This window comes from Schistocerca americana, chromosome 3, assembly GCF_021461395.2.
Source record: "Schistocerca americana isolate TAMUIC-IGC-003095 chromosome 3, iqSchAmer2.1, whole genome shotgun sequence".
Taxonomy (NCBI): Eukaryota; Metazoa; Arthropoda; class Insecta; order Orthoptera; family Acrididae; genus Schistocerca; species Schistocerca americana.
The window spans coordinates 581,573,311-581,595,021 of NC_060121.1; positions in this window are offsets into that span (position 1 = coordinate 581,573,311).

Below are 21,711 nucleotides of genomic sequence, written 5' to 3' on the forward strand. Positions count from 1 at the left end.
TTACAAATACCTCCCATTGTTGTCTATACGTGTTGTATAGGATCTGTCTGTATAAGCCTCGTCCATGCCTATATGTTTCAAGTCTTATTCGTCTGTCCCTGTCTGCCACATATATATAATTTTCGTTTGCGTCTTGCATCATATTTAAGTCTCGGGAGTTCGTTGGTCGCTGGTACTAGTGAGCGTTTTGAGTTCTTTGCTGTCGGTATTTATGTGTTTTGTATATGTTGTATTATCTGTGTTAACTGGTGTGCTTTGTAATCGGTACTTCCATTGATGTTTCCTAGATCGTGTTGTTGGATGACTTCCGTTAATTAGTTCTAGTCTGCTTTGTGTCACAATAAGTGTCTGATGTGTGATTTGGTCGTTGTGTTCTGAGTGTGAGTTAGTGTGTATGTTATGACTTTGTGATAATTACTGGTTATGTTGTCGTGTACAGTCCACTTTGTTACGTATGCAATTGCTGCATTATTCGCTAGCGTAAAGTCGATATTACTGCTCGTAACATGGAACCTTGCATGTATTGGTATAGGTCGTTCCGTATTCATTATATGTAAATGTGTTTCTTGTATTAGGTCGGTGATTATGCGTCCTCTGTCATGTGTTCTGTCTGAGTTCCAGAGGGTCGATCAGGAATTAATGTCAACACTTATCACAATTTTTTTCCCTCTGGCATACATTACTAAGCCTCTGATGTAGTCTACGTACAGCTCTATCTGATGGCTGTAGGGCGTACTTGGATGGAATAACCCATGTGACGTTCCCATTAGTTATCTCTACGGTAACTAAGTGTTGACTGCATAACTGTGTTACCTTAATTATGTTATAAGTTCTATTTAAAATTAGTACTGCAACCTTACAGTCATTGCTGCCTGTTCTTGTGGTATCATGTTTTGGTATACATATTAAAAAAATGGTTCAAATGGCTCTGAGCACTATGGGACTCAACTGCTGTGGGCATCAGTCCCCTAGAACTTAGAACTACTTAAACCCAACTAACCTAAGGGCAGCATACACACCCATGCCCGAGGTTGGAGTCGAACCTGCGACCGCAGCAGTCGTACGGTTCCGGACTGCGCGCCTAGAACCGCGAGGCCACCGCGGCCGGCGGTGTACATATCAGTTGCCCTTTTCTATTATAATGTTCTTGTTAGCATACGATGTCTTTCTGCAAGTCTTGTGCTACTTTAGGGATTTCCGCGCTGACTGTCGTACTGTTTTATGTATTACGTCGCCAGATATTCATTTTTTGTCTATGTGTTCTGGGTGCCTTACGCCTACAGAAAAAAATACTGCCTGTCTGTGTGTAATCGAAATATGTTCGTCGGTGTGCTCTTACGTGATCTGTACATATTTTGTCCCAGTTGAATGATTCTGATCTGCGCAGGCAGACCTGGAGCGTGAAGTCGAGCAGCGGCTCTGCTGACGTACGAATAATTTCTGTCCTTAGGATAATTCTGTCTGTCTGCTCAGTTACTGGAAAACAAAGAGAATCTCCCTTTGCATGATACAATCTAAGTAGCATCCGCTCTGCTGTCTGCAGTAAGTTTTTTTTTTCTCTAACCTACTTAAAAGTAAGTTACATTCTAAAATACCATAGTTAAGTGTAGCTGGCTTGCTGTTGATGATGGTTTATGTTGCGGTTTCTTGATGTTGGATGCTCATTGGGAGACATTTAAAGATCTCTTTGGGATGTCAAACGGTTACTTTTCGTTTTGTCAGACGCTTCTTCTTTCTGCCTTCACACGTTTTTCACTGATGTTGGTGGTGCTCGCTGGTGTGGTGTCGGCGCTGGTGATGGTTTGTGTGGGACTGACTGTATGTGGTATGTTGTCTTTGTTGATGTTTGGAGTGAAGGTTGTTTCTAGATGCACATTGACATCGTTGCAAATGTCACATGTGTCTCCCTCACTTTTGTCCTCATCTAATTTGTCTACTTTTATAAGTCTGGGTCCCGTAGTTCTGAGTTTTGTAATGGTTTGCGGCCTGATTGTTTCGATGTGTATTGATTCAGATTCTACGTATCTGTATGTTCCTTGCTCCTTTGGCCCGGGGTGAAGAGTGCCCCCCCCCCCCCCCCCCCCCCGAGGCAAATCTGACTGGTTTGATTTATTGTTCACATTTACGTGTGTCGTAGGGTTTTCCATGTTATGATGATTTTGGTTTGTGTTCATCTTGCGTGTGTGTGATGTAATGTACATCGCTTGGGAGAAATTGTGAAGGAATATGTCGGTTTTGTTTGAACGTTTACTTGTGCAAAATGTATGTAAGTTCATATTCCTACTCATCTGTCCTCGGCGATAATTTTGTTTGGAAGTTTATCCAGTGTTGTGATTGTCTTTTAATTTGCTTTGCCACCTCGTAGTGGATGGAGCCACCGATTGTCATGTCATTATATATTCTATCGTATTGATGCAGATATCCTGTAATGTCGTTGAGTGTATTAGGGGCGGTATGGGTTCATTATCGTCGTAATTCTCCGGCAGATCATTCATTTGTCTTCTCCAGGAAATTGCTCTTTGGTTAGCTTCTCTGTAATGATGACGGTGATTTGTATTTATGTGTTTTGGGTGGTTGGCTTTGTGTGTTTGTGTTCCTTGTGCGTATGCTGGTTTTAGCTGCCATAGTCTATACTGTCCAGGAGCCGGTCATGAAATTGTTTATAGGTCTGACAATCATCTCCTTTTGTTTTATTGCAGACGCGGCCTCTGTATTTGCAGGGGATGCAGACGCAAACCGCGCACGTGCAGTCAATACGTTTGTGTCCTTAGTTATCGCACTTGGTACACTTAATCTTTCTGTATCATTAGTCGTGTGTGCTAAGTCACAACACTTAAAACAGTGGTTTAATACTGTATAGCCTTTCACAGAGAGTGATTCGACGTCTGTGTAGACTCTCTGTCTTCGTGTAAGTACTGTGTACAGGTGTCGGCTGACCTCCAGTATCTGGTGACTGAAACCCCTTACCTTAGAGCCTGTTTTAAACCTTCTTTTGACTTCTCTGTCAAAGTCTTCTTTCGTGGTGTCACCGCTTAGATTCAGCTCGTAGAGGCTTTCTAGAAAATCCTCGTCGGTAAGTGTATCTGGCACGTGATATACTGCCACGAGTGGCTTGCGTTTTCGCGGTCCTTCACAGACAATGGTGTGCAGAATGATATTTACTCTCTGCAGCGGAGTATGCGCTGATATGAAACTTCCTGGCAGATTAAAACTGTGTGCCCGGCCGAGACTCGAAGCACAAGCTTCGGTAGCTCAGATGGTGCCGGCACGGTAGCTCAGCGTGTTCGGTCAGAGGCTTAGCTACCCTCTGCAATAAAAAAACTGAGTTAATCGATCAAGAACGAACTGAAAACGGATGTCTTACGGCATCCGCCCCGAGCAGACGCAACGAACAGAAGCGAACAAAATGAAAAAAAAAGGGAGATGGTAGAGCACTTGCCCGCGAAAGGCAAAGGTCCCGAGTTCGAGTCTCGGTCGGGAACACAGTTTTAATCTGCCAGGAAGTTTCAATGGTGTGCAGGTCTTCAGCCTTTTTGTTTTTCGACAATCCTCCTGTGCTTCCGTTTCTACTATAACTGCAGTCTGTGTGACTCTGATTGACTTGATATGTATATTCTCTTTCCTGGGATTTATGTTCTTGGTGATTGTCTGTTGCACAGCTTTGGCGTCTTGATTTGTTGTCGATTTGATATATAGGGTTGTGGCCTGTTTTGGTTTAGCCTGTTCTGTTCTTCGAGCCTCTTTGGTTTTGGGACCTATTGTTAATGCGGCAGCATATGTCAGTGTCTGTGCTCGTGTTTGCGCTTGTTGTGTGACTTTATTAGTTAATTCTATAATTTGTTGTTGCAAGTCTTGGTTCGCTAGACTGAGTTCCCTGTTTTCGTCCAGTGATTTTTCAGCCTTCTCTAAGAAAGTTTGTATTTGTAAGTCTTTGACTGGATTCGATGCACTCTGTAGTTCAAGTCTTAATCGGCTATTTTCAATGTTTAGGCAGGGTAATTTAGCTTCAAGGCTAGTTATTTGGAAAGCTAAGGGAAACACCATGTCTCTGATGACGGTTAAGAGGGCAGATGAAGCATGCTTAGCATTTAACTCTACTCCTATTTCTCTCAATATTTTGTCTATGGCTGCTATCTTTTGCCTGGAGGACATAGGCCCAAGTTCTTTCTCCGTGTGTTCCATTCCGGGTGTGACGATGATGGCTCGAGCTAGCATCTTACCCCACGCTTTCCTTCTTCTTCCGTCGGCCTCTGGTGTGGTGGTGTCGCTGCTTCGTCGGCTGAAATCCAGGGCCGAGCGTAGGCAGGCGGTTGTTTATCAACACCAGGGAGCACAGCTGGTGGCCGCTACTGCTGATGTTGTCGGTGGGGCGCAGGGCAGCCGGTGGCCGCTATTGCTGATGTCGACTGGCACGTGGGGCAGCTCGTGGCCGCTGCTGACGCATCGGATTCCGCTGCGGCTAGTGAGGTGTCGCAGCGCGCTGCGATGAGTTGGTGGTATGTGGAATTCATCAAAGATACCTGTTTCGTTGATTCTATTGCACTATCACAAATTTATCTATCATATAACTTATTGCGCATTTGTGCCGTTGCAACCCTTAGCATATACTTCATAGAATATTCTCACTAAGTTCTGTGTGCTTGGAACGTTCAGCAAGGTAGTACCAGCATCGTATAATACAAGTGGCACAGGAACTGAACGTACCATTTGCATCAATGGACTAACATTTAAATTCCCTCTGTGCACGTGCGTGTGTCTGCTGTTTGAACACTGTTGAAGCAAGTAAAAAGACTACCTTCGTTATTTAATATGGAAGCCACAAAACCTTTATCCGAAATAACACTGTGATGCTGATAAGGTTCCATGGAATACGGACGCATCTGATAAGATCGGGCTAAAGGAGACATCGATTCCTCCGAGACCATTCAGTTATCCCACAACGGTAACTTAAAAAATCTAAATTACTCGCTCTTGGCAAGCGAGGTCACTGTGATTCGTTTGTTTCATATCTGTTATGCCCAGTGTAACTGATTCCTCCGTCCCTTCATGATTGAATAACACGATTGTAGGCCCGAGAGCACACACAGTGTTGTGTTCTCCAGTTATCGTTTCGACTCCTCCATTTGCAATTCGTAACTCTTCGAAACGGTACCCTGCACAATAGTGAACTATTCTTGACGACAGTTTCACTGCTACTATTCATGAACGGTTAGGGGAACAACGGAGGACCCTCTTCTCCTGAGCTTTACCCATACGAATACCATTACAAAATGCCACACTACTGGCCATTAAAATTGCTACACCACGAAGATGACGTGCTACAGGCGCGAAATTTAACCGACAGGAAGATGATGATGTGAAATCCAAATGATTAGCTTTTCAGAGCATTCACACAAGGTTGGCGCCGGTGGCGACACCTACAACGTGCTGACATGAGGAAAGTTTCCAACCGATTTCTCAGACACAAACATCTGTTGACCGACGTTGCTGGTGAAATGTTGTTCTGATGCCTCGTGTAAGGAGGAGAAATGCGTACCATCACGTTTCCGACATTGATAAAGGTCGGATTGTAGCCTATCGCGATTGCGGTTTATCGTATCTCGACATTGCTGCTCACGTTGGTCGAGGTCCAATGACTGTTAGCAGAATATGGAATCTGTGGGTTCAGGAGGGTAATACGGAACGCCGTGCTGGATCCCAACGGCCTCGTATAGCTAGCAGTCGAGATCACAGGCATGTTATCCGCGTGGCTGTAACGGGTCGCGCAGCCACGTCTCGATCCCTGAGTCACCAGATGGGGACGTTTGCTAGACAACAATTATCTGCACGAACAGTTCGACGATGTTTGCAGCAGCATGGACTATCAGCTCGGAGACCATGGCTGCGGTTACCCTTGACACTGCATCACAGACAGGAGCGCCAGCGATGGTAAACCTAACGACGAACATGGGTGCACGAATGGCTAAACGTCATTTCTTCTGATGAATCCAGGTTCTGTTTACAGCATTATGATGGTCGCATCCGTGTTTGGCGACATCGCGGTGAACGCGTGTATTCGTCGTCGCCATACTGGCGTATGACCTGGCGTGTTGGTATGTGGTGGAATAGGTTACACGTCTCGGTGACCTCTAGTTCGCATTGACTGCACTTTGAATAGTGGAGTTACATACGAGATGTGCTACGACCCGTGGCTCTACCCTTCATTCGATCCCTGCGAAACGCAACATTTCAGCAGGATAATGCACGACCGCATGTTGAACGTCTTGTACAGGCCTTTCTGGATACAGAAAATGTTCCACTGCTTCCCTGGCCAGCACATTCTCAGGATCTCTCACCTACTGAAAACGTCTGGTCAATGGTAGCCGGGCCATTGGCTCGTCGCAATACGCCAGTCACTACTCTTGATGAACTGTGGTATCGTATTGAAGCTGCATGGGCACCTGTACGTGTACACGCCATCCAAGCTCTGTTTGACTCAATTTCCAAGCGTATCAGGGCCGTAATTACGGCCAGAGGTGGTTGTTCTGGGTTCTGATTTCTCAGGATCTGTGCACCCAAATTGCGTGAAAATGTAATCACACGTCAGTTCTAGTATAATATATTTGTCCAATGAATACCCGTTATCATCTGCATTTCTTCTTGGTCTAGCAATTTTAATGGCCAGTAGTGTACCTTTTACTAACCGAGCTTTTACAAAAACTATGTGTGAACCCAAGACTCAGCCTGCTGATGTGAGATTCTGCAGAGCGCATTTCATCAGTTTGGTCTACTAAGTACCACAATTTTGTCATTAAAATTCTAATAAAATTCGTTTGTGAGTATTAGAAAAGGAACATTGGCAACACGGACAAAGACGAGTTAGTCCGTTTGAAAGAAGTAGGTCACCCTTTCTCAATCACCAGTCTGCTAAAAGAGAGATGTAACATGATAGTCCGACACCGTATGCTTTCAAATGCGCCGTCACAAGCTACTCCCCTCGAGAGCTAGGTTTCCTAGTGAGCAGATATCAAAAGGCTCTACTGGCTTTTTCCACAAGTTTGTGTTCTTCGCTGTGAATCCAGCCAGCCCTGCAGCGCTACTTCTTTGACCACCCTTTAGACATTGCCGACTTCGCTAACGTACCCTCTCACGCAGTAGAGTTTCCAATTTATTTACTTTTTTACCCTTGGGACCGACCCTTTCTGGGCTACAGTGCACTTCCATTTCCTCAGTATCCTTGGCTGCTTTATTTAATTCTGCCTCTGCCACACTGACCGTCTCACATTTTTCGTCCTCCTTCCCGACGCCCGTGACACGAAAACGCCACAATGTGGACTCCTATCGACAGAAGACGTCTTCATACTTTTGTTTTGACCGATAAAAATCTTTCGATAGCGTAAAATGGTTCAATATATTTGAGCTTTTCAGAAAAGATGGTACAAGTTGTTACTGTGACTTGCAAAAGTACAAAACGTAAGAGACAACAATAACAACTGACCAAAGAAGGAGAAGTTCCTCTCTTAAAAAAGGCTTAATGCGAATACATCGTACTCCTATACCGATCAGTTCACAAATGGTAGAAGCATTAAAGGATACAAATAAAAGGTACAAAAGGTGAATTAAAATTCAGGGTGGACAGGATACCAAAGATAAATGGCGATCTTACCCACTGTTGAAATGAGGACGAACTACAGCGCTCGAGTAATGAAATGAACAGGCTAAAGATCACAGAATATGGATTAATGTGAACCACAGAAAGAATACAGTTGGCACAGGACGGATACTAGCGCAGAGTATCAAGAAACCAGTAAAATATCTGACGACTGCGAAAACAAACATTCTCATTGACTTCTGGAAATAAATTAATTTCTTGTCTTCACCTTGCATGTTTTCCTAGAAGGCATTAGGTACTTGTCACATGACCATTGTGCATTGCAACGTATCATCCGGCGGTCTACAATTGCGTAGCTCTCCGCTGCCAGACTCAGTTAACATGACAATCTTCTTGAAGAAAAACAGCGACGTACTGTAATTGCAATCTGTTTCTTTTACTGGGTGAGAATACAGAGCTAGATTAAAACGTATTACGAGGAATCGGAGCCGGCCGGTGTGGCCGAGCGGTTCTAGGCGCTACATACTGGATCCGCGCGACCGCTACGGTCGCAGGTACGAATCCTGCCTCGGGCATGGATGTGTGTGATGTGCTTAGGTTAGTTAGGTTTAAGTAGTTCTAAGTTCTAGGGGACTGATGACCTCAGCAGTTAAGTCCCATAGTGCTCAGAACCATTTGAACCATTTTTTTTTTTTTTTTGAGGAATCGGGTAGCACCACGCCAGTTGTTTGTTTAAGCAGTTTATATGGAAACTGGCTATCTCTGGAGAGAATTGTTTCATCACTGTGTCTTTAGATAGATACCACATATTCATAGCAAAAATCGACACAATGTGTGCAAAAGCATATATTTTGGACCTAAATATGTACGTTCGAGCAACTGTACACTATATGGAAAGGAGTACTTTGTATAATTGCTAGATATTTCCTTCATGTTCCACTAGCAAATTGGGTGAGACGAAAATTATTGCGTCAGAGCCTTGGCTATGCCCTATTCTCCGATATTTTGCCCTAACCGCTGTAATGCGAAACGGACGTTGCATACAGTAAAATCGCTAAGCAGTCTGTCGCAAATGGTAGTTATTCTCTCCACGGATTCCTCTCGTAGAATTTTAGTACGCAACGCAATGAGCGGTAACGTATCTAGCAACACCCTTGTGAGCTGTTCCTATGTCTTATAAAGTAAAAGGGCTCTGATCGTTTCTTCTCGTGCTTCTCACTGAATGAATGGCACGGATAGATCTTTTAATAAAAAACACGTCACATTTTACACGAAGTGATGGTGTAAATTTGAATTACACTTCTTAGCATTCGAAATTTTATTTACGATACGTAAACATTACACTTAAGTACTACGACTCCTTTTGCTACTGTTGAGGGGATAGGGTCAAATACCAGTCCAGTAAATGTAAGAAACCACTTTAGGTTAGCAATGGAATTGTTCCTTCGGTAAGATCGCGGCCGAATCCTTTCCCCTTCGTCGTCCGGATTTGCTGATTTTCCTCTAGTGCCATCATGTGATCGTAATGTAAACTTTGTGTCTTGGTAATACTTCCAAGAAATGTTTCTCTTCTGAATAGCCCTATCACATTTATAATATACTTGATTCTCTTCCTAGTAACACATACAAGGACGCAATGTTTACAAAAGTTTCGTGCTGTTGAAACAGATGAACTAAGGGTAAGTGTAATATGGAATGGAAAAATTGTTTTCAGAGTTAAAGGAGAAACTGTGTCATAATAAATCTGACATTGGTAACTAGATTCCAGTGTGGGAATCTTCCAGACGACTGAAGTACAGTAAAACGCACTTTTCCAGAAGTAATTTTTCGCATGATGTGTCAACGTCGCGAAGTTTCACACACGTTACTAATACGCGTTTACAGTAGTACACCGCATTTTCTTTAGCAATGTGGATTGGTAATATCGTATAAACGAACTACAACAGCATTCCAATGTGGACCAATATGATTTTCGGGGCATCGGTAATAACGTTGCAATACCATAAATCCAGAGTCAGAAGTTAACTTTAAACAGACATTTTGAGTATATCGTTTTAAAAATACTAACTGTATTCTTCGTTCTATTACCACTCTATTATAAAAATCTTGACAAAAAGAAAAGTGAAGCACGCAGAAGAAGAGGAGAAAACATGAAACTTCACGGACTGAGAGGTTACACAATGTTAATGGCAAGAAGACTGGGAATTCTGGCCATACTAATGTAGAGCAACATCACTCGAACAAGAGTAGTGTTCGTTATGAATATACGGTGGGACATAGCGTGATTTACAGTGAACAGTTCGATGATAGAATTGGTCTCATCAGAATCGACAGCAAACCACCACCGACGACAAAGATACACATGGCGACGTGGCATGCAGAAATGAAGAGACAGAGAAAGAATACGAGGATACTGAATGGGTAATTCAGAACGAAAATGGGAGATGTAAATCTAATAGTCATGGGAGATTAGAACGCGGTTGAATGAGAAGGAGCAGAAGAAAGCGTTACCGGAGAAGATGAGCTTTGTTGTAAGAATCAGAAAGGAGAAAGGCTAATTGAGTTCTGTAATTAATTTCAGCTTTTAATAGCAATACTTGTTCAAGAATAGAAAGAGGATGATGATGATGTTTGGTTTGTGGGGCGCTCAACTGCGCGGTTATCAGTGCCCATTCAAATTCCCAACCTTTGCTCAGTTCAATCCCGCCATTTTCATGAATGATGATGAAATGATGAGGACAACACAAACACCCAGTCATCTCGAGGCAGGTGAAAATCCCTGACGCCACCGGGAATCGAACCCGGGACCCCGTGCTCGGATAGCGAGAACGCGACCGCGATACCACGAGCTGCGGACTCATAAGAAGAGCAGATATACTTGGAAATGGATGAGAGGGAGAGGAATATTTAACCTAGATTATATAATGGTCAGGCAGAAATTCCGAAATAAGATATTGGACTGTAAGGGGTAGATATATATTCAGATCACTATTTGGTAATGATGAAGAACAAACTGAAGAATGAATGCGCAAAAAAGTGGGATATGGACGTACTAAGGAATGAAGAGATACGTTTGAAAATATCTCAGGATACATATATTGCGATAATCAATTGCTGAGTCGACAGTTCCGTTGAAGAGGAGTGGACATGTCTAAAAAGGGCAATCACAGAAGTTGAAAAGGAAAGTAAGACAGAAGCTCAAGTTACTTAGAAATGAAATAAATAGGAAGTGAGGCGAAATAACTGCATGAAAAATGCCAAGAAATCGAAAAAGAAATTATAGTCGGAAGAACTGACTTAGCACGTAGAAAAGTGAAAACAACCTTCGGTGAAATTAAAAGCAAGGGTGTTAACATTGAGAATTCAATGGGTATCGCACTGCTGAATTCAGAGGGGAAAACGGATAGATGGGAAAAGTACACCAAGGGCCTCTGTGAGGCGGAAGAGGTAAGACATCCGTTAGTAGAATCGGAATTTAGAAGAGCTTTAGAAGACTTTAAATCAAATAAGACTGAAGTTTTTCATAAGATTCCATCTTAACTTCTAAAATTACTGTGGTAAGGGCCAACAAAACGACTGATTAACCATCAGACTTTCCGAGAAACGTCATCCATAGAACTCCAAGGTTTTCAAGAATAGACAAGTGAGAGAATTATAGCACAATCGTCTTGCATCCAAGAGTCTGACAGGGGCAATACGCATAAGAATGGAAAAGTAAACTGAGGATCTGTTAGAAAACGACTGGCTTTAGGAAAGACAAAGGCACGAGAGACGGTTTTCTGACGTTGTGTCAGATAATGGAAACAAGAGTGCGGAAAAATCGAGACACTTTCATAGAATTTTTCGACCTGAAGAAAACGTTAGATAATGTAAAATGGTTGAAGATGTATGAAATCCATTGGAAAATAGGGCTCGGCAATTGGGAAAGACGGGTAATATACACTATGTACAAGAACGAAGAGGTAATAAAAAGAGTGGAAGAGTAAGAACGAAGAGCGCGGATTAAAATGGGTGTAAGACAGGGATGTAGTTCTTCGTCCCAGTTGTTCAAACTATGCGTTGAAGAAGCAATGGTGGAAAAAAGAAAGGTTCCAGAGTGGGATTAAAATTCGGGGTTGGAAAGATATCAATGTTGAGAATCGCTCATGACATTGCTGTCCTCAGTGAAAGTGAAGAAGAATTAGAGGATCTGTTGAATTGAGTACAGATTTTGGATCAAGCGTAAGTCGAAGAAAGATGAAAATATGAAGAAGTGGCAGAAATGAGAAAAGCAACAAACTTAACATCATAACTGGTGATCAAGACGCAGATGAAGTGAAGGAATCTGCTAAATAGGCAGCAAAATAACCCATGACGAATGGAGCAAGGAGGATATACAGAGAAGACTATCACTGGCAGGAAGGTCATTTTTGGCTAAGGGAAGTCTACTGGTATCAAATGTAGGCCTTAATTTGATGAAGAAGTATCTGAAAATGTACCTTTGGAACGCAGCATTGTATGTCAGTGTGACATGGACCTTGTGAAAACCGGAAGAGAAGATTTATGTACGTTTCCAGGTGCCGATAATCAGCCGCCAAATAATTGTTAAAATTCATGGTGAAACCTTCAGCTGCCATGTATTTTACACAATTCACTACTAGGCTGTGTGATTTTGTTTTCTACTTGACATGCAGTTTTCCTCTTGGTTAGGCATGAGCTCTCAAATCCATTCCCGACCGAGCACAACCCCCTGGGTCCCCATGCCTTGTATTGTTTTATTTGGTTACGTCTTAGCCGGCAGACCCTAGAGGTTGTCTGTAATATCGATAAAAAAATTGCCTATCCACCTCTATTCACACCTGTTGAGGGTCGGTATAATTTTCGTCAACATTTAAGCTGTAGATTTACTCGACTGTTCATCCCCGTCGGCTGTTTAGAAAATTCACCCCCCCCCCCTTCAAACAGTCCTACCCCCAACATTTTCCATTGGGTTTGTGGACTTAAAAGCGTAATAAAGTAATAAGGTTTCAATCTCTGTTCAAGAGAAATGCATTTTTCTGTTATGTTTTGGTATAGGATACTGTGTGAGACTGGCTTCTTTTTTTTCAATGCGCTATTTTTTGAGCTGATGATTACTTGCTAGTATATGCTATTGGGTGGTTTGTCTCTGTTTACAACATCCTAGCCCAGGAATATGTCCTACCGGAATTACTTTTCGGCAATTACGAAGCTTTGTAATATACAATATTTACCCATTTTGGCTTTATCTGGTGTCTTTGTGTCATTAAATTGTTTTCTGTGGTTTAAACTGATATATTTTCGGCAGTTTCGATGTACCGTATTTTAGATTGCAAAGGTCGCAGGTATGGCGTTTCTTGATATATTACGGTTGCAAATATGGAATTTCGCGGTCTAGCTCACTAATGCACAGTGTTTACTTGGAACCAAAGATTATAAAGTACTTCCTAGTAAACTGATACTGGAATTGCATTTACTACCGTTTTGTCTCTGAAATGGCATTGTCTTTTACTGTATCTCTGACTGTTTCGCCCAGTTACATCTGTTGCTGTGTTACAAGCTGTAGATGTGGACTTCGTTCCTGACGAAAATTATCGTACACAGTTATTATTGTGAGAAATTTGTTACGGACTATGGTGGGCTTAGAACAAATTACTTTTTTTCTAATTATGGTATAACTTTCCCGCCTATTATGCCAGTGAGTGAAATACTATTTAACTTCATATTTTCCTGCAAACTGCGGAATTATTCGATTAGACTAAGCTTTATAATGGTCGTAGACCGAAACTAGAAGCGAACTGTGCAAAATTAATGACAGATGAACTTTTCATCATGAGTTTTAACGGAAAAGAAGGGACTCTAAGCGTTTGAGATGTGACGCTACAAAAGAATGTTGAAAATTAAGTGAACTGATGAGGTGAGGAATGAGGAGGTGGCCGCAGAATCGGTGAGGAAGAGAATATATGAAAAACACTGACACAACTCTGGGACATCAGGGAATAACATTCATGGTACTAGAGGGAGCTCTGGAGGGCAAAAGCTGTAGAGGAAGACAGAGATTGGGATATATGCTACAAATAACTCAGGACGTAGGTTAACTGATGCCTCAAAAAAATAATTATGGTGTTGATTGAGTGATTAAAAAATCGATTCAAACTGACAAAGAACCTGGTTGTATGAGCCTGCTTATCAGTATGACGTTGCATCCCCCTCTGATTTAGACCAGTGCTCTGATTTTGTCGGGAGAGGTGTCTAAAGCCGTTGTAACTGCTCTTGATTCAAGTAGTCCCACAACTGTTGTAAATGGATTTGATATCCTGATACTCGTACTAGCAAGGAATTGGCGTCCGAGCTGGTCCTTTACGTGTTCTGTCAGGGACGGATCTGGGAAGTTTCCTGACCATAGGAGTACCTCATTATCACTAGGACAGTTCACGTAGGCGGGTTTCATTTATAGACGAGTACTGTCCTGTTGAAAAATGATACCACAATACTGTCGCATGACTTATGATGACGCAGGAAGCTGTGACGTATCACTGTGCCATCAAATATCTCTCCGTCCGAAATCTTTATCGATGACACACCCACACCATTACCAGATGAGTGACACCAATGTGCCTCCCGTTCGGCCTCTCGTCGACTGTAGTCATCAGTGGTAATACATCTCTGGACACCTGCAGTCAGGTTCGCATGTGGTCCAACACTCGGCTCATGCCACATCCAAATACCCCAAAAATCTGGATATGGTACGAATCTACTAGCAGGCCGTATGGAGACCGGCAATGAGACTCCTTTCAACTCTGACAGTACTAGACAATACAGTCTGTGACCCCTCGGTGACCCCTTAGCATCTGATGCTATTCAGGACCCTACCACACCGGGTAACAGTACTAAGCACAGATAATACTAAGCAACAAATTTGTCCGTTCTGTCTGCCACGGAGAACCGCAAACCCAATCATTTACATATAGGCCTACAGTTTGTATGCGTGCGAAGTTACGTTGACATCCGACCATGTCCTGTGTGTAATTCGGATTTTTTTCAGGCAGTACAGCTCGTCGTACTGTTTTAAGGAATACATTAGTTTCTCTGCTTTTATCTCAGTCACTACTCATTCACCCTTTTTTAGAAACTGAAATTCTCACTCATGACTAATTTCCTACTGTTGTACAGTAATCTTCATCCTTTCTATCTCGATTTTATCTGTATGGCACATTTTCATTCTTCCCAGCTACGACAAAGGCTTTCTATGGATATTTTATATTAAGTTCAAATGGCTCTGAGCGCTATGGGACTTAACATCTGAGGTCATCAGTCCCTTAGAACTTAGAGACACTTAAACCTAACTAACCTAAGGACATCACACACATCCATGCCTTGTAATAAGTCAAATAACGTAACTGCATATCGTGCACAGTCCTTTGTACACGAATCTGTCTGCTAGAAGTATCATCCGCTCTTCAGTGGTACCTTTTTGCACGTCACTAGTCAGATGAAACTTAAATATTCGTTCCACCTCGCCAGTGAATTTCCTCTGAAATCGGAATAAATGAGCCCCGGGCGAAATCCTTATAACAAAGGAACCCTTACTTTCCGCCGTCTTGCAGTCGATACCTTTCAAGTGTTCCCTTGCAAGTGCTTTAATGCTGTGTAAAATAAGTCTTTAAAGCCGAAGAACGTACAACGTAAAATTGGTTCGCTAATTTTTCCCCTATTAGTTACAGCCAGTCTTCTTGAATGACGATGTATTTATTGCAGCTGTTCGAGAAAACGTTTAGGCTGTCAGCTTTCCTCATTGGCAAACGCCATCAATCCTTAGGCTGTTTCTGCAGCTTCGAGCAAAAAACAACTCTCTTTCTGCAAATGAGTAGTTTTAAATGTTGGCGAAACGATTTCGTTGCTGTCCGTGAGTAATCCAGGACTCTTTGTTAATGGCCACCGGGTACTAGAATGTGAAGTAGCACGTTTTTACATTCAATCAATTTCTGAGAGAGACGATTTTATGGTTACGTCTCCCTACATTGCATTTCCATGAACGAGAGCGTTTCGTGCATGTTCTCGTCGCTCCAAAAACGGATCCATTTCGTCGCTCGTTAGAACGCGGTCTGCAAATCGATTCAAGTCTGTTCATACGAAACAGCGATTCGTTCAAAGGTGTCCGATGATGACTGTGTCCAACAAAGACTATTTCTAAACACGTAACTGATATTCACGATTTTATGCTTTGGTGAATTTATCGAATACAGGCGCCTTCCGAAAGAAAACTTGCTCTGTGTGGCTCTTTTATGATGATGAACAGTTGAGCGAAATTACACAATCACAGTAATGTTTAAATTTACAAGTATCAATTTTACTCGACGATAATGCATCGCACTTGAAGCTAGGAACCTCCAAAAGTGCTATCGCTATAATTTGCCACAGCGTTATGTTATAAGATATTTTCCTACTTTGAACTGAACTCCGCCCGAACAGGTATCGGCATACCCAACGGTACTGGCCCACCATTGTGTCATCCTCAGCCTACAGGCGTCACTGGATGTGGATATGGAGCGGAGTGAGGTCAGCACACCGCTCGTCAGGCGGTAGTCAGTTTTCGCGACAGGAGCCTCTACTTCTCTGTCAAGTAGCTCATCAATTTTCCCCACAAGGGCTGAGTGCACCCCGCTTGACAACACTACTCAGCAGACCCGACGGTCACCCATCCAAATGTTAACGAAGCCCGACAACGCTTAACTCCGCTGAACTGACGGGAACCGGTGTTACTATTGCTGCATGGCCTTTGCCATATGTTCCTACTTTACAGATCTAAAATGGAGGAATGGACAAGGCTGCTTTATGAGTAATTATATGGTTTACTGTCAACAACTTACGGGTGTGTTTAAGCCTCTGGGTAGCCCCGCCTTGTACACGTCCACCGTGGCGCTCGGGGGTCACAGCACCAAGTTACGACACCTGAAGATGGGCATATGAAAGGCCGAAACCCGTCGTGTGATAATAAAAGAACTTTACGACTGTAGCTGTATTTTAAACCTCTGGCCAAAGAGAATGTGTGATGGTTAAAAAGTGACTGTCAATAATTCGCTCATGGACAGTGTGGGCGAAATACGGCCAAAAATTTCTAATAAACATGGGTTCGCAAATTAACTGTTCTACACCTGCATCTACATTTATACTCCTCAAGCCACACAACGGTGTGTGGCGGAGGGCACATTACGTGCCAATGTCATTACCTCCATTACCTGTTCCAGTCGCGAATGGTTTGCTGGAAGAACGACAGCCGGAAAGCCTCCGTGCGCGCTCGAATCTCTCTGATTTTACATTCATAATCTCCTCGGGAGGTATAAGTAGGGTGAAGCAATATATTCGATACCTCATCCAGAAACGCACCCTCTCGAAACCTGGACAGCAAGCTACACCGCGATGCAGAGCGCCTCTCTTGCAGAGTCTGCCACTTGAGTTTGCTAAACATCTCCGTAACGCTATCACGCTTACCAAATAACCCTGCGACGAAACGCGCCGCTGTTCTTTGGATCTTCTCTATCTCCTCTGTCAACCTGACATGGTACGGTTCCCACACTGATGAGCAATACTCAAGTATAGGTCGAATGAGTGTTTTGTAAGCCACCTCCTTTGTTGATGGACTACATTTTCAAAGGACTCTCCCAATGAATCTCAACTGGGCACCCTCCTTACCAACAATTCATTTTATATGACCATTGCACTTCAAATCGTTCCGTACGCATACTCCCAGATATTTTACAGAAGTAACTGCTACCAGTGATTGTTCCGCTATCATATAATCTTACAATAAACGATCCTTCTTTCTATGTATTCGCAATACATTACATTTGTCTATGTTAACGGTCAGTTGCCACTCCCTGCACCAAGTGCCTACCCGCTGCAGGTCATCCTGCATTACCGAGGTATCACATTAATTCGAGTTGAGAATCAACTGTAAACGCCTCCGGACACCGCGGTATTTACGATGGAATCTCAAGGTTTGGGATCGACTATCTGTTTTTCACACATGCACAGCTACTCTCCTTCCCCCCTCCATGCACTAGGTCGTGCCGGCCTGACAATCAGTTACAACCGTGACGGCACCATGAACTGGGGTTACACCAATGAAGAGTACGCTGACATGCACTTCACGTATGGCGAAGCAAATGGCAGTGACCTTGAGCCTGCACGATTGGATGAAGCTTTTGCTCTCCGCAGGCGTAAATTTGGCCAGCTACATCAGCGCCTTAGAGAAACTGGGACTGTTGCACGCTATGTAGGAGAAGGCGACCCAGATTCATAACACCTGATGATGAGATAACGATGTTGCTCATTGCAAGCGGTCTTCCAAGTACTTCAACAAGAAGGAGTGCTACCCAGGAGCGTGTCTTCAGGCATAGCGTGTGTGGCGGATCTTACATCAGCAGGTACTCTATCCATATCATCTCCAGGGAGTGCAAGCCCTCAACAACGCAGACTTCCCTCCTAGAGAGAATTTCTGCCAATGGGTGCAACAACAGTATACAATGAGTCCCCCATTTTAAACAGCATTCTGTTCATGGATGACGCTGGATTTACCCATAGCTGTCACATATGGGCGGATATCAATCCTAACAACACATACATCACGACATCAGCAGTGTTATTCGTTGAACGCTAGGCAAGATTCCTAGCAGCCCACATAGTTGGATCACACCTCCTACCACAGAGAGTAACCGGACGGCAGCGCTTACCGGTTCTTCGGTCTGAAATTCCAGATGTGTATGATGATGCCCCACTGAACAAACACCTGACCATGTCATTCATGCATAATGGTGCACAGCACATTCTCATTTACGAGTGCGCCGGCTTCTAACTCGGACGTATTGTCAACATTGAATAGGTAGAGGAGGGCCTGTGCCATGACCTGCAGAGTCTCCGGATTTAAGTCTCATGGATATTTTTGTGTGGAGTCATACCCAAAGCCTGGTCTATGCTACCGACGTCGTCTCTTGAGAAATTACGCTTGCTGATCGAAGAACCCTTCCAGTATTTACAGAATTCCCTAGAACGGCGTGAGAGGATTCGCAGCTCATTTCAGAGACGAGTTAAACGTTGCATTCACGCATTCAGACGCATGTACAACATTTTGAACACCTAATTTAAAGTTTAGAGATGACATGTGTTCCTAGAAACTGATGAACCGCAACAGAAAATGTATGTCGACAACAGTTGATTTGTGGACCCATGGTTATTGGAGTTTTTAGCTGCTTTGGCCTGTACTATCCATCATCTGTGAATTATTGACGATCGCTTCAGGAAAACCTTATAATTAGAACAAAATTAAATCAGTATTTAAGTCATTTACAAATTAATAATTATAACCATTATACATCGTATATCTTTTAGTAGGTTAGTACCTTTAAGCACATATGGCGAGAGCGAGCAAATCATGCTTAAGTCCCCTGGGCATCAGATCAAGTGTTGAAGTGGGGTCACGTGGACGCAAAACGATCAGCCTATACTGACAGGTGTAGTCCAACAATGGGTGCAGTACGACTATGGTGAAAACATCAGATCGTAAATATTGTTTTGTGTTGCGTTTGTGGGATGATTGTTCGATCCAGAGAAAGACAACCAACACACTGATGTGTGTACATATTCAGGCACCACATACAAATAATCTGTACTTATACCTGTTACACCCTGTATATATCCTCCCCCACCACTCTGTTCCTCCTACTCCTTTTTAATGTTAAAGGATCGACGTGGCGGTCAGAGGAGGTCTATTAAATTACCTCAAATGGAAAGCCTAATGTCAAACTCTTTGCAGGGCAGAAGAGCTGAAAGTGGTCACACTCAACGAAAGTGGGTATGTGCTGCAACAAATACTGGCAGGTGTCATGTGAAAGTCTTCAGAAGTTCTCAAGTTCAGAGTGTAGCATATCGACATGCCTTGCCAATTATGGAGGCAAGATTCTCCTTTGTTCACCTCAATGGCCTAGTGCACTAAAGAGTAGGGTCCTCCGCTGATATGCTGTCATATCTCCTCCCTGTGTTCGGATACAGCAGGTGAAGTCTCGCACGTGTACACCTTGCAGATCGAAAAATGTCACACGCCAACCTGTGAACTAATAAAGTCAATATCGTACTCACCAGAAAATTTTAAGAAAGCATTCATATTAAAAATAGCTAAAAGCTTGGCGAGTTTCTGTTCTATCCATGAAATAATTTCTCAAATAGTAAAAATTACCTAAACCCTAAATTTCTATAACTTTTCATTAATAGCAAATCCTGAGACATAAATTCAATCTTTTGCAAATGCGGCAGAAGAGAATATGAACTCTTGGCTGTTAAAAAGTCAAAGAACTGGTATTTTCAAAAAATAATTACCGATACCATTTTCAGTCAATTCAGATTATTATCATCACTTGTTATACCGTGAGAGTGAGTTAGGGGGTGAAAGTAAGATTATGTGAAGTTTTAATCTTGGAATTTGTTAATAATTGATGATAATTGAGTGTTTGAATCACATTCTATAATCGTACAGTAAATCGTATATATCATGAAATGCTTATTGCAAAGTAGCCATTTTACGTGTGCTACAAAGAAAATATTTACTTTTGTCCCTACGACAAGTAAAGATTGAGTTGTTACCAGGTTATTAGACCTTCGGAAGAAGTAGATTTTGGAATATAACTAAGTTAAGGAGAAAGGCTATTAAGCTAATTACCTGCAACGTGTTACAGTCAATAAGGAAGAGAATGCTATCGCGTTCTCGAAACTGAAGAGATTTGCGCACCCCTGTCTCGACGTGTTGTGATTCAGCTCCAGTAGCATCATGGCAGATTGCTCGGTGCTCCGATAGTTTTGTAATATTTTAATCTGATTCTGATGAGCAGCTGAGTATTTTGTCAACTAATGAGATCCTTTGACAGTGACTTTTCGGAAAGATCTGATATTTTAGAGAAAGGTGCGACTTCTCCCGATGGGATAAAAATTCCACGTAACCGATTATGAAATCTGAATTCCGCTTTTTCAGAATATTAATAATGGTGAGCCGTGTAGTATTGAGCGGTTATTCTGACGTGATCAATATCGTCTGAACTTTCAAACTGTTTATTATCTTTCCAAAGTTGTTGTACTGTCGACAATAGGCGGCAAAATCTGTATTGGCGATGGCTTTTAGTGAGAGAATTTGATATGTCAACGATTACAATGAATATACTGTGATCAAATATTTGTTAGCGTGATAATACAGACAGGAATTTGAGCCGGTAACTAGTTTCATTTAGTGGTTCAAATGGGTCTGAGCACTATGAGACTCAACTGCTGAGGTCGTTAGTCCCCTAGAACTTAGAACTAGTTAAACCTAACTAACCTAAGGACATCACACACATCCATGCCCGAGGCAGGATTCGAACTTGCGACCGTAGCGGTCTCGTGGCTCCAGACTGCAGCGCCAGAACCGCGCGGCCACTTCGGCCGGCAGTTTCATTTAGTAGTTTCAGGCAGACGTGATACAATGCAGTGCCTTTCCATTTAATATGGCAGAATCTTTAATGCGCGTTTTTCGACACATACAGCGTGGCCTATGCTTTAAATTGCTTATTCACGATGAATCGCATTGTCGCTCTGGGGCAGCGGTCAGTTGTTCCCAAAGAGCTCACTCTAGTAAGGGAGAGAAGTTGAAGAAAAACGGACAGACTCCACTGTGTTTAGAGACTATGCTGAGAAAAATGTTGCATCTAATCTACGCAAATTTCTTGCGTGAGGGTAGATGAATGTAGCCCGCTTGCACTGAAATTTGACATTAAAGGCAAACTGTTTTTGTTAAGTTTAAGAATTTTACTATTATAGCAACCGATTCACATTTATTTGAAATACATGTTTTATCTTTGCGCCTAGATCGCGCTTTCTCTATTGATAGTTCTGTTTACGTGAAAGCCTTGCAATGGATCGCATTAACGATGCTTCAACACGACCATTTCGTTTACTGACGGCGAGGCAAACAGCTCGTACTGAAAGTGTGCATCACTAGCTACGTTCGGGTGGTCGTTTGTCATTCGTAATATCGGCTCATCTGTCACCGTGTCTGAATGGTGACAAGTTGAGAAGTCCCAGTGATTGACGAGTCAGTTTTA